Genomic DNA, 14,370 nt, shown 5'->3' with positions numbered 1-14,370 from the left:
AAGACTGGGAAAAAAAAAAACTATGAAAATGACTTCATTTCTGTGACTATTAGAGAAAGAGTTAATTTGCCTTTGATTTTTTTTTCCTTTCCATGCCACATCTAATAAGCTTAAAAATAGTTCTCCCTCTATACTGCAGGAGGCAAAGTTTTTAATCCCAAACTCAGAAACCTTCCCAAACAGATTGCTGGCAAATTTAAAAAGAATCTACCTTCTTTTCTGATTACAATGGCACATGGAAAGAAAGGTGTCACTTTCTGAGACAGATGGGATAAATGTGCTTTGTTCTTTGGACTTCTGAAGGCTGCTGATACTGATACGACTCTTTGGGTACTGAAGATGGGCTGACTGCATTTTGCATTGTGAGAAGGGCCTGCTGCAGATAGGTAGAGAACTTTATGGTTTCACTGTCAATAGATTATGTGTCTGAATACTTGAGCCCCAGCTGCTGGAGCTGTTTTAGAAGAATGACAAACCATGGGGAGGCAGATTGTAAATGGGATGGAGCTTTTCTTTTGTCCTGACGGCCCAATCCCAAATAGTCACACAAAAGCTTATAATAATTACAAAAATGTTTGGCCTATAGCTCAGACTTAGTATTGAATTAACCCACTTCTATTCATCTACATTTTGCCATGTGGCTTTGTGGCTTTACCTGTTTTCAGGCACATCTTGTTCCTCGGGTGACTGGCTTGTCTCCCCCTGACTCTGCCCTTCTTTCTCCCTGTATCTTCAATTTGGCTTTCCTGCCTGGCCTTATTCTGCTTTGCTGTAAGCCAAATCAGCTTTATTATCAACCAATGAGAGTAATGCACACTCACAGCATACAGAAGGATTTTCTCACAGCAGTAGATCTAGCTGGAGGAAGTTGGTTGCTAGGACACAGGACTTGTGGGCTATAGTCTAGATGCACCTTGAGCTGTCTATGCTTCCTGGCTCCTAGAGATGTGAGGAATTTCCACCAACCTCATCACCCTGTCCTAAGACAATCCCTGAACCACAATAAATCATTCCCTAAACTTGTTTCTTTCGAGTATTCAAGTTATCTTGATGAGAATTAGCTAAGGCAACGAGTTTGCACCTGGATGGGATACTAGGCCAGGCCTGCTTGAGGAGGACTGGTCACTTGGGGGAGCAGGGCACATGGCCTTGAAGGATGGACTGTGTCCCTGGATGTTTCCTGTCTTCTTCCTGTCACTCTCTACCACCTCTTCTGCCACAAGCCTCTTCTGCATTATATTCTGTTTCTCCTCAGGACCAAAGTGATGGATCCAGCCAAGCATAGATTAAAACTGCAAGCCAGAATGAATTCTTCTTCCCTTAAACTGTTTGTCAGACATTTTATCACAGCAATAAAAGTAACCAGCAACATACTATGTAGCTATGGTGTCTGAATTGAAACATTCCTTCCTGAAGGGAGGGGGAGGCTTCTAAGAATCATGGGAACAGTTTCTAAAACTTTTGAGACCCGGGATCCTCCCCAAGATTACTTAAGCAACAAATAAGTGCAGGGCAAAAGGGGACTCCTAGGAGGGACTGTGTGCAGGTTGTCTGGGTTGCTCCAGGATGAAGCTTTTGTGAGCTTTCACTCATGCTGGGGTGAGGGTTGTTGGTGATGCAGCTGATCAATCTCTTTTTTTAAAATTAATTTTTATTTAAATTAAAACAATCTTATTTTACATACCAATCCCAGTTCCTTCTCTCTCCCACCCTCCCGTTCCCCCCACCAAGTCCCCATCCCACCCTCCATCCATTCCTCTGGGAGGGTGAGGCATCTCATGGCGGTATCATCAAAATCTGACTCATCATTTGGGGTCAGGACCTAGTCCCCTCGCCCCCCCCCCACCATGTATCTAGGCTGAGAAAGTATTCCTCCATAGAGAATGGGATCCCAAAGGCCATTCGTGCACAAGGAAAAATACTGCTTCCCTACCATAGCTGGTCAATCTTAAGCTCATTGGTTCACTCTACTATACTTGGGTGGAATTGTATCTTTGGTGTGTCATTAATGTCCTATCTAGGGTGAAGAGACATTTCTTCATATCTCCACCCCACTCTCTGCCCTCTGCCACTGTCAAAGTCACACAATACAGAGAATGTGCTGAGAAATGGCACTGTCACTGTGACTACCTAACCACATGACCTAGATGCAGTTGGAACTGGCTCATCAGGGAGTTGGAAAGTTTGAAAGAGCAGCATAGAAAAATCTGAGAATGCTTTGTCCATATTTCAGTGGGAAATTCTGATAGGAGTTCAGAAGATCACAGTACAGATAGAATTGTTAGTAGAAAGGACTAGTCTTAGGAGTTATTCTTGTTACACTCTAGCAAAGAACATATCTGCATTTTGTCTGTGTCCTTACACTTTGTGTGAAGACAAATTTAATTGTGCTAATCATTAACCTTGAAGAAGAAATTTCAGGGCAACCACAGCATTCCAGCACTAGCATAGTTATTTCTACCAGCTTGTCTTAGTTAGGGTTTCTATCTCTGTAATGAAACACCATTACCAAAAAAAAAAAAAAAAAAAAAAAAACTGGGGAGGAAAGGGTTAATTTGGTTTATACTTCCTTCTTACTGTTCATGACTAAAGGAAGTCAGGACCAGAACTCAAATCATGGAGGCAGGAGCTGATGCAGAGGCCATGGAGGAGTGCTGCTTACGGTCTGTTCCCCATGGCTTTCTCAGCCTGCCTTCTTCTAGAACCTAGGACCACCAGCCCAGGGATGGCCCCATCCACCATGGGCTGAGTCCACCCCCATTAGTAACCAATTGAGAAAATGCCTTACAGCTGGATCTCAAAGAGGCATTTCCTCAGCTGAAGCTCCTTCTTCTGATGACTCTATAGCTCCTATAGCTCAGTGTCAAGCTGACACACAAAACTACTTTTAGATAGGTTTACATTGAAAATTCGGTGTAAAACAGAGCAGAAGGATACAAAAGCCTTGTATCTTGGCTACAAAAGAAGCACAGGATGTGAGAGCAAAGGGAGGGATGGTTAAGGACGCCACATAATTTACCCTAGGACAAGATACATTGAGGGAATCTCAGAAATCAACTACACCCGACTCATTGCAGGTGCAAGGGTACATGGACTTAACAATTTTTTAAGACTGCTTTGAGAAGAAAGTGTCGGGGTGCCCTGAGCAAGTGGGGACATCGAGGAAGTGTTATCTTATTTCCAGGCAACCAGAGGCCACTGCAGCCATGATCAAGTGAGCCTGCTAGGGCTTAAACTGCTGGCTGATTTGATGATGCCATTTCTGTAAGCGGAGACTGCAGTAGTCGTGAGACCAAGACTGTTTTAAAGGGAGGCCCGGGAGAGCCGCCAGGTGTCACATGTTTGAGTCCTGGCACGCAGCCTCTGTGAAGGCAATGCAGGAAGTTGTGAGTGACTCTGTAGCTGTAGTAGAGACGTCACAATGTTAGAGATGGCAGAAAGCATCCTAAGATACCAGCTCAGTAGAATGATCAGTGATCAGAGGCAGCCTCCTGGGACTCAAGTGATACCACTCACACCCTAGATCCCAGGCACAGAGCTTGGTTCCTCTCCCCATTTCTATGCTACTGCCCCCTTCTGAAATGAGAGCACTTACTCAGTACCATTATATGCCAAAATAGGTAACTTGCATCTTTATTTTTCTTGGGCTCAAAAGAAAAAGTTTATGTTGTGTTTCATAGAAATATCTTAACTTTGATTTTTGGGGGGCACTGGAGTTATTGAGGTGTGGGGGATACTTGTGGATGCACTAGACACAACAGGCATCATGAGATGGTCATGAGTCTTTGGGGGCACGGTAATGCTATGGAATATGGAGATGTGCCCTTGAAGAAAGGGTATGCCTCCTACCTACCTAGTCCCTCCCTCTTTCTCGCTGCTTCTCTGCCACCATGAGATAATCAGCTGCTTTCTTCAATATGGGCCTCATGTGTGGATATCCATAGATTACCACCAGGGGTCAAGAGCTCACCACGGGTCTGTCTGGGCAGCCACCTAGGGCCAAGTTAGTGTTCAAGGGCTGAGTCTCTGTTAGGCCATGTAAATGCCAGCGGCCTGCTCTGCCACCCAGAGCCATGATGTCATCCCAGCCTGTGCCACGGACCACGTCTGGGTCTGTAGCCCTGCCCCAGCCCGACCTGTGTTGAGGTCCCTCTCGTGTTGTTACTGAAAGCAGTGATGATAAGGCTATACAGAGTTGGCCCTGCCCCTTACTGGTCCAGGCACTAGGGCGAACTGGCCCTGTACCTCACCTGGGCAGCACAGCAGGAGAGCTGTCCTTGTGGGCAGGGGTACAGGTGAGCTGGCTGTGAAGGCATGAGAGTGGGAGAGTGAGCCCCGCTGTCAACTCGGTGGCATGGGTGAGGGAGAGACCCCCTTCACCCATGTCCTCCTCCCTCCCCCCTCAACCCTTTCACCTACTGCAGATGGGAAAAGCTGATCCTGGGGTCGGTCATGAGAGTGCTCAGAGGGCTGACTCTGCTCTTCGAGGACTTGGAAGACCAGGCCGTGCACCTCACCTGGGGAGCACACTAGAGCTGACCCTGGTGGCGGGTCACAGGTGAGCCAGCCCTGTGGAGGTAAGAGCAAGAAAGCGACCCTATCCCCCTCCCCCAAGTGCCATGGGTGGTGTGGGGGAGGGAAATATGCCCTCCCCCACACCCCTTGCTACCTGCAACAGGCTGGGCCGGAGATCTGAACAGGGCACATGAGAACAGAAGAGCCTGTCCTGCCCCTCGACAGCTATAGCAATTGGGAGAGCAGGTCCTGCACCTTGCCTGGACAAAACAGTAGAGCGGGTGCTGGTGATGAGTGCAGAACTGACCCTGCTTCTTGCCGCTTGCTGCATGTGGGTGAGCTAGCTGGAGCAGTGATGGAGAGTTCACCCAGAAGGTAGCAGTGAGGGAAAGCTGGCGAACTGACCCACCATCCAAGTCCAGAACAAGGACTATGAGTTAGCCCACCCCAACCAACATCCACCTCATCTATTAACTTCTGGAGCCTGTTAAGAGGCCAGACCTGCAGATCCAAAGCTATAGGATCTCCACGGCACAGGACAGCCACAGGACAGCCAAGAGGAGTCCCAGTGAGGGTATGAACCGGGTAGCAGAAACCAGAGGCCTCGAATCAGACCAAAGACTCATTGCAGTGAACACTTACAAGTAAAGATGGACTTACTGGGCCACACTACAGCTTCCATACTGAGAATTTACTTCTTTGGGTTTCTGGTTTGTTTGTTTTGGCAGGGGAGGTTGCAACCGCAGAAGGCAGAAGTGAGGTACTCCGAGATGAGAGGATCACAAGACACACATTGTGAAATCCACAAAGAATTAATAAAAAGTTAAAAAAACTAAAAAAAAATTAAAAACGCATGCCTCGCCACGATATGCGTCTCATGTGACTATAGAGCAGTACAAGCAAGAGATGGTGGACTGAAACCTCTGGAAGAATGAGCTAGACTCTTTTCCCCTTTATTGTAGGACCCCAAGGCACCTTGAGCTAGCCTGAAGCTGTTGGCGGGAACTCCTTGCCCCAAGGCTGTTGTTGGTACTCTTCCTGTTTTGATACCACACCTCGTGACAACACATCTTGTGACACACACCTCGTGACAACACAAGGAGGAGCTAAGCCAAAAAATTCCTGTAATTTTCCACTGTGCTATAAGTCGGTATTTAAGCCCATTCTTCCCTTTCAATAAACAGCATTCGGCATTTGGTGTTCCAACTTTGCCATTGAACGAATGACCCGCTGTCTTGTCTTCATTTCAATCTCTAGGCCTTCGCCCGATTCGTGGTAGAGATTGTAGCGCGGGCGCTACAAGTGGAGGTCCCGCCGAGATCGGGAAAGAAAGGATCACCTAAGAGATCGCCCTCGAAGGCCGGCTGGCAAAAGTAAGTGAATGAGGGTGTATTGAAGGGTGGGTGCCAGTAACTGTAAGGAAAAGCTCAGTGGGCAATTAGTGGCCCTATTGAAAAGGCAGGGCACCAGGATTAAAACAAGACAGCTAAAGAATTCATTGCAATAAATAAAGTAAAAGAAATGGCATAGATGAATAGGACTTTTAAGGAAGTATAAGATTTAGAACAAGGTAGAAATGTTAGAAAAGGAAAGACAGGTGTTTCCAATGATTGAGACAATGGATCCTCAGATAACAGGGTTAGGGAGCACAGCCCATTAAATTTTAAGGATATAAAACAGCTTAAAGAGGCTGTCTCTGCTTATGGGCCCATGCTCCTTTTACTCAATGTTTGAGTCTTTCACAGCGTTAAATTGCACCCCTAGTGATTGTATGCAGTTCTGTAGAGCGGGCTGAGTGGGGGTGACTATTTGCTCTGGAGAGGCAAATTTCAAGAATTTTGCAAGGAAATGAGCAAAGTAATGCTGTTTCCGGATTTCCTGCTAGGAATTTAGATTTGCTCATGAGTGCAACAAGTGGAGGTCAATATACTACCATTGCAGCTCAAATTCTTTTTGACCCAGAGGTTTATGCACAAATTGCTGCTGCTGCTACTAGAGCTTGGGAAGCCTTGCCTAATAAGCCTGCAGGAGATCAACTATCTAAGGTGTTGCAGGGACTGTCTGAGCCCTACTCCTACAGCTGGCAGGACGCATTTTTGGTGATGTTGAAAATGCCATGCCCAAAGTTAAACAATTGGCATTCAAAAATGCAAACAAGTATTGTAAAGAGGCTTTATGTCCCAATAAGTCCAAAAGTCTTAATGATTATATACGCATATGTCGGGACATAGATGGTCATCACATTTATGGGCCAGGTTATAGCTTCAGTTATTTAAAGAGGTGGGAAAAATGGAGGAGCCAGGCCAAATACTTGCTTTTGGTGTGGACAGCCAGGACATTTCAAAAGGAACTGCTGTGGCTCCAGAACGTAGTACTCAGTTTCTTAAATGGTCAGATGATGAAGGACATGCAGGAATTTTTCAGCCTTTTGTGTTAAGTCATATACCTGTTAATCTTTGGGGGAGAGATGTGCTTCAGGCCATGGGAGCAGTCCTTACTATTGAGCCTGTTAAAAAATATGCTGGCTGACCAAGGTTATGTACAAGGAAAAGGACTGGGTAAATTCCTACAAGGTGACCCTCAGTCTGTTGCATCCAAAAATTTAATTATCAAAAGAGCCGGAGATCGCTCTGGGCTGGGAAATTTTCCCTAGGGGCTATTGCTATGCAGCCTGTTCCCATTCCTATTATCTGGAAAACTGATAACCCAGTATGGGTGGAGCAATGGCCCTTATCTACTGAGAAGTTACAGGCTGCACATCAACTTGTAAAGGAACAATTAGAGGCAGGACATATTGTTCCTTCCACTTCCCCATGGAATACCCCAATCTTTGTTATAAAGAAAAAATCTGGAAAATGGAGACTCCTACAAGATCTCCGAGCTGTTAATGATTGTATGCAAATTATGGGAGCAACACAACCTGGCTTGCCTTCCCCAGTGGGTATTCCTCAAGGCTATCATTTATTAGTTATAGACCTAAAAGATTGCTTTTTTAGCATTCCTTTGCATCCTCAGGATAGTGAGCGATTTGCATTTAGCATTCCTTCTGTTAACTTTAAAGAGCCCTATAAGAGATATCAATGGATGGTGTTGCCTCAAGGAATGGCCAATAGTCCCACTATTTGTCAAATTTATGTATCATTGGCCATTGCTCCCGTTAGAGAGAAATTTCAATCCCTATATATTATACATTATATGGATGATATCCTTTTAGCCGGCCCGGATTCTAAGGAAGTGAATGAGGCTTTTGGGGAATTGCAACATAATCTTCAACTAGCTGGCTTAAGATTAGCCCCAGAAAAGGTGCAACAAGAATTTCCCTATCAATACCTGGGTCATCAATTGTTATTTTCTGGTATCCGTCCTCAAAAGATTACTTTAAGGCTGGATAATCTGACCACCCTTAATGATTTTCAAAAATTATTGGGAGACATAAATTGGGTTCGATCTAGTTTGGCCCTAACCGGTTACTGGGCAGCTTAGACCATTATTTGATATTTTACAAGGAGATTCTGATCCCACTTCTCTGCGCACCTTAACGCCTGATGCTCGATAATGTATACAGCTTGTGCAAAAATGTCTCCAATCTGCACACTTAAATTTTATTGACTATTCTCAAACCTTGATGTTATTAGTCTTTGCCTCAGTGTATTCCCCTACTGTGGTATTTTGGCAAACTGGTCCTATATTATGCGTACATGAACATGCATCCCCAAGAAAGGCAGTTAAATCTTATCCTCAGGCAATGCTTTCTATTATTCAAAAGGCATACAAAATGAGTATTCAAGTTTTTGGCAAGATGCCGGATTTAATTGTTACTCCCTATACTCAACAACAGATACAATGGCTTCAACAGTTTGATGAGGAGTGGGCACATTTCTTGTGTTCCACACCCTGCCACTTTGATAGTCATTTTCCTTCCAGTAAGTTAGCTCATTTTTTTAAAAATCACCCTGTGTGTTTCCCCAAGGTTATTTCCCAAAATCCTCTGAAGGAGGCCCGTAATGTATTTACAGATGACTCTTCAAATGGTTGTGCAGTAGTTGTTTCTTTTCCCATTATCAAACGCTCGATATTTAAGTGAAGTCTGCACAATTTGCAGAACTAGCTGCAGTACAATTAGCCCTTCAACATTTTTTCTGATGAGCCATTTAACTTATACACGGATAGTAAATATGTGTATCATATATTGGCTCCCTTAGAAACTGCTGCTTATATAGCTCCAGTGTCTCGTGTATAAGAACATTTACTAGCCGTACAAAGCCTACTATGGAGGCGCTCTAATCCAATTTTTGTAGGACATCTCTGAGAGCATTCTGATTTGCCCGGCCCTTTAAGTGAAGGAAATGCCATTGCTGATTTTAATACTAAAACAGATAGTGCCATCATGATGATGAGAGAGTCTGGGTATGAAGCAGCCTGCAAAGCTCATACAACCTTCCACCTTAATGCAGAGTCACTCAAATTCCATTTTAAAATTACTAGAGACCAAGCTATTGATATAGTTAAGAATTGTCCCCTATGTGCAGAGTTCTTACCTGTTCCACACCTTGGAATTAACCCCCGTGGTGTCACACCTAATGATATCTGGCAGATGGATGTTACTCATGTTCCTTCCTTTGGTCGACTACAATTTGTTCATGTATCTGTGGATACCCATTCTCATCTCATATTTGCCTCTGCTCATACTGGAGAAAGGCTTAAGGATGTTAAGAGCCATTGTTTACAAGCCTTTGCTTATATGGGAATGCCCAGACAATTAAAAACTGATAATGGCCCTGCATATACTAGTCAGGGTTTCAATTCTTTTTGCAAAAATTATTTTTATCTAACATAAGATGGGTATCCCTTATAATCCTCAGGGTCAGGCCATGGTGGAACGTGCACATCACACAATTAAAGCCTATCTTCATAAAACAAAAAAGGGGGAGTTTACAGGATCTCCTCATAATCACCTTTCTCTTGTCCTATACATTTTAAATTTTTTAACTATTGATGGTGCTGCTCGATCTGCGGCCGACAGGCATTGGCGCCCTTGGTCATCTGACTATGGTTCAGTTATGTGGAAGAATGTCACTACTGGAAAATGGTGCGGCCCTGACCCAGTTCTAGTATGGGCCCGAGGGTCAGTTTGTGTCTTTCCACAAGACGCAGATAACCCTGTTTGGGTGCCTGAGCGGCTGATTCACCATATGCCGAGGGATGGTGATTGTAACAGCCAGAAAGAAGGTCCGATGGGTCTTCCAGAATCTACCCATCCTGATGCCTGTGCATCTGAGTAGCCATATGTGGCCTTTTTCCTGATCATTAATTATAGATTGGATCAAGCGGCTATATAAATTTACACTGATCCAAAGGACAAGAATTTCACCTTCATCTTAGGCACTGTATTCTGGTTCCATTCTTTTGTTGTAATCAATGCTACTAATGCTACTAATTTTGGAGAAAGTTTCAATTGTTCTCAACAGGTCTGCTGACTGTAACAGCTGTCGTGGGCCGCGTACCCCAGGTGTGCAGCAGCGAGGAAAGGAGATTCCTGGATCACGGCTGCCAGTGCCGCCTTCGCCACTGAAGCAACAGTTCCTACCATAGCCCTCTCCCAATCTGTAAATACTGCAAGCACAGTGGATCAACTAGCAGATGATTTGGCTTAAGCCTTAGCTACCCAAAGCACACTTAATTATCTAGTACAAATTGGCATTTTTAAACTAAATTTACAAACTAACCTCCTATAGGAACACTTGCATTTTTGTGAGAAGCTCATATGGCTTCTTGTTATCTATCTTTTACACATATCTGTGTTAATGCATCATGCTTTCTCCAGAAATCCTGGAGTGATCAGTTTTTAAGTTATACACATGCTTTAGCCATGTAGATCATTAACATCTATGAGACCTGAGTGCCACTTGCAAATGCAGAAGGCCTTTTACAAGGACTTCAACTTGTGGGCAGAACACTGGGGTTTGTAGCCCTTGCACTTGGTGCTACTTTGCCACAGCATTAGACAGGCCCAGGCCAACTTTCTAACAAGACAGATACTGTCTTTGGCTCAAGAGAAAATGCCTCTGCCCACGTGTGGCTGACAAACTATTCACCAGTGACGGGTAAGGCAGAAGGGGCAAATATCCAACCTAAGCCAGGAAGGTTACAGGCCTGGGTGACCTCTCCAATGACGGGTAAGGAATTATGCTGACGTCCTCTGCCACCTAAGACAGGTGTTAGTTTATATTAAAAGAAAGGGGGACCTGTAGGGCCCTGCATGGACCCCAAGGCACCTTGAGCTAGCCTGAAGCTGTTGGCGGGAACTCCTTGCCCCAAGGCTGTTGTTGGTACTCTTCCTGTTTTGATACCACACCTCGTGACAACACATCTTGTGACACACACCTCGTGACAACACATCTTGTGACACACACCTCGTGACAACACAAGGAGGAGCTAAGCCAAAAAATTCCTGTAATTTTCCACTGTGCTATAAGTCGGTATTTAAGCCCGTTCTTCCCTTTCAATAAACGGCATTCGGCATTTGGTGTTCCAACTTTGCCATTGAACGAATGACCCGCTGTCTTGTCTTCATTTCAATCTCTAGGCCTTCGCCCGACTCGTGGTAGAGATGGTAGCGCGGGCGCTACACTTTATGTCAATTGTGTCATAAAAGTGAAGAGTGACTAAGACAGATGCAAAAACGCAAACATTATGTGGTGTCCTCACATGGATATTTAAAAAAAATAAAGCTGATCGGGAGTGTGGGATGGGTTACTAGAGAATAAGAAGTACAGAGGGAGTGCTTCAGAAGAAAATTGAAGTTTGGATACTAAAACACAACTAGATAAAAACAACAGTCTTCAGAAATATATCACAGAGTAGGAAAACTATAGTCACAATAACTATATTTTGTGAGTAATTGTAAATAGAATTATATTTTCTTTTTTTATCGACCACATGTTTATTGCTAGAAAGTAGAATTACAATTGGATTTTATATACTTAATGTGGCCTTGATGATTTTTATTAGTTCCATTAGCTTTAATTCATTTGTTTGTTTGAGACTCTCTACATTGACAATGATGTTATTTGTAAATAATTACATTTTTTTCTTTCTTAAAATTAATATAGCTTTTATCTCCTTTATTCAACTGTCTATAACTTCTGACCCTACCTCTATTAAAGTCATAATAACAGACATCTTTGCCATCTTGAGAAAGTATTCAGTTTTTTATATATTTCAAACTTTTGGCTTTGGAATGGGAAGACCTACTTTTTAAAAGATTTATGTATTATATGTACAGTTTTCTGCCTTCCCTGCCAGCAAAGGGCACCATGTCTCATTATAGATGGTTGTAAGTTACCATGTGGTTTCTGGGAATTGAGCTCAGGACCTTTGGAAGAGCAGCCAGTGCTCTTAACCTCTGAATCATCTCTCCAGCCTTCAAACTTTCTTACTACTTTAAGTTGTTATTTTAATTTCACAAACATATGGAGTATAATGAGATAATTCAATATATGTATAAAATGTATAACCAAATCAAGCATGTTAACATTTTTATTTTTTTGAAAATTACGCTTCTCAAATCTTTGGTTAAAATACAATAATTGTACATGTTACTGATAAACAGTATGATATATCAGTACATACACAATGTATACTGATTAGATCAGGGTAATTAATGTTTCTAGATCTTGATAATTTTGTTTAGAATACAAACACAGTTGAATGGACAATGCAGTGAGACAAAGCATGAAGAGACGTTTAACCAAAGAAGAATACAAATGAAAAATAACCACAAAAGGGGGAAGTTAAACAGTGTTAGCCATTTGGAAAGTGCAAAATATTACCACAATGAGCTATTACTAAATATTCAGAAGGAGCAAAGCAAAATAATAAATAAACAAACAATATCAAATGCTACTGAGCACACAGAGGGGTTGCATCATTTACACTTTGCTGAAAGGTATGTAAAATGGTCCATCTACTCTGAGAAACAGCTTGGTCATTACTTAAGAATGAAACACACAACTATTACATATATTCAGGCATTTGAAGGGGGAGAACCCTTCCATTTACACATACACACACCACAAACCATGTGCACACACACACACACATATACACACACACAGACACAGACATTCAAACCACACTGATACATATCACATAGACACACACACACACACACACACACACGGCATACCATACCTGAGTGTCTGAAACAACTTATTTATTATAACCTTAAAGTAGAAACAACTTGGACATCTAGGTGGCAAAATTGGTTTTAGCAGCAATAGGAATCAATAAACCAAATCTCCAAAGGCTGCTTTAAAATCTTCTTCGAATGAGCACATATGTATGTGTGTAGTTTATAAATGCACATAGCTCTAAATATTTAAGCACATAACTTTATACAATACATACTTGCATATGCAAACTTTAATTCATTGTCACAGCATTGACTTCTGGTGTGCTTTGTTGAAGAATTCTGAACATTTGTGACTGGAAACAGTCTTTGTGTAAGAGAATGTTCACACTGAAGTTCCTACTGAGACACTGATGCCAGATCCAGATGCACAGCAGAGTCCCTTCTGAAGAAGGTACGAAGTCCCCAAACTAATGGAAGCCCTTCAGCCTCTCAAGCAAAGCCAGAAAAGAAAAAGATGGGTGTGATGATATGTCATTTATTATTTAATAAAGACTGCCTGGAGTGTCAGAAAGCAAAGCCAGCTACACTAGTTAGCTATAAAAGGTAAGCAGTGGTGGCACACACCTTTAATCCCAGGACTCAGGAGACAGGCAGATAGATCTCTCTGAGTTCAAGGCCACCCTGAGATAGGGAAGTGTGGGAGAAAGTGTTTGAGGTTCTTCTGAAAGATGATGCTGTGTGATTGGGGCTGAGCTCTGAGCTCCATGCAACCCTCATGCCAAGGGAGAACAGACAGAGTACCATCATGTGAGTGAGAGAGGCTCTGAGGGTTCCTGAAGAGACAAGAGGGGACACTTATGGGGGTCACTGAGATCCTTTCCTATGTAGCAGAGTCAAAATGAGGATGCTGCACCAACAGCATCCTCTAGAGGTGCATGGCATGAAAATAACCTTGGGCTCGATGCAAGGTGACTAAAGTGGCCTCCTAATGTGACACACTGTCATACCTGTCTGGAACACATGAGAGTGTTTTATAGAGATGACACTGAATATCTGCATATCCAGAGGTCATGCAACCAAATTATAGTGAGTCCTTGTTCTTATAATATCTTGATCTTGCTCTGTAGGTCTGGGCCCATCCATTTCTATTTATACCGGGAGGGATAGGAGTAAAGGAAGAGATAAACAGGAGAGAAGACAAGGAGGCCAATTATGAACTCTTCTAGCAGATCCTGGCTAGGAAGCTGAGGTTCAGCACACAGTATAATGCAGACTGTCTGCCACTACCTTGAGTTAGGCTTTCTGATTACTGGATTGCTATGGCTCGGAGAAATGTTTAGCAGCTCAGAATTAGCACGGCACTCATAGAGCCTCCAACACTTCATCTTGGTGATTAAGCATAACCTCCCCAGTGAACCCTTCTTCAGCAGGACAGGAGACGGGAAGCAGAGAGTGCTTGGGTCACATTAGCATGTGATTCCTATGTACTATTCATTATTTTCTACTTTAACTGTTTTCCCACTTGCTTATTCATTCTGAGTCCATGTATAATGTGTGCACACCCTGCTTTCAGAGTCTTTTCTCTCCTTCCGCCATATGGGTTCTGGTGTCAAACTTAGGTCACTGGGCTTGTTGGCCCAGAGCTTTCCATTCGCCATAGTACATTCTACCCTGAGTGGGAAGCCAACACTAACCATTTCCCTATGACTCCTGTTACCACA

This window comes from Phodopus roborovskii, unplaced genomic scaffold (assembly GCF_943737965.1).
Source record: "Phodopus roborovskii unplaced genomic scaffold, PHOROB, whole genome shotgun sequence".
NCBI classification, from domain to species: domain Eukaryota; kingdom Metazoa; phylum Chordata; class Mammalia; order Rodentia; family Cricetidae; genus Phodopus; species Phodopus roborovskii.
The sequence above is the reverse complement of the archived record's forward strand: the minus strand, read 5'-3'. Positions refer to the sequence as shown.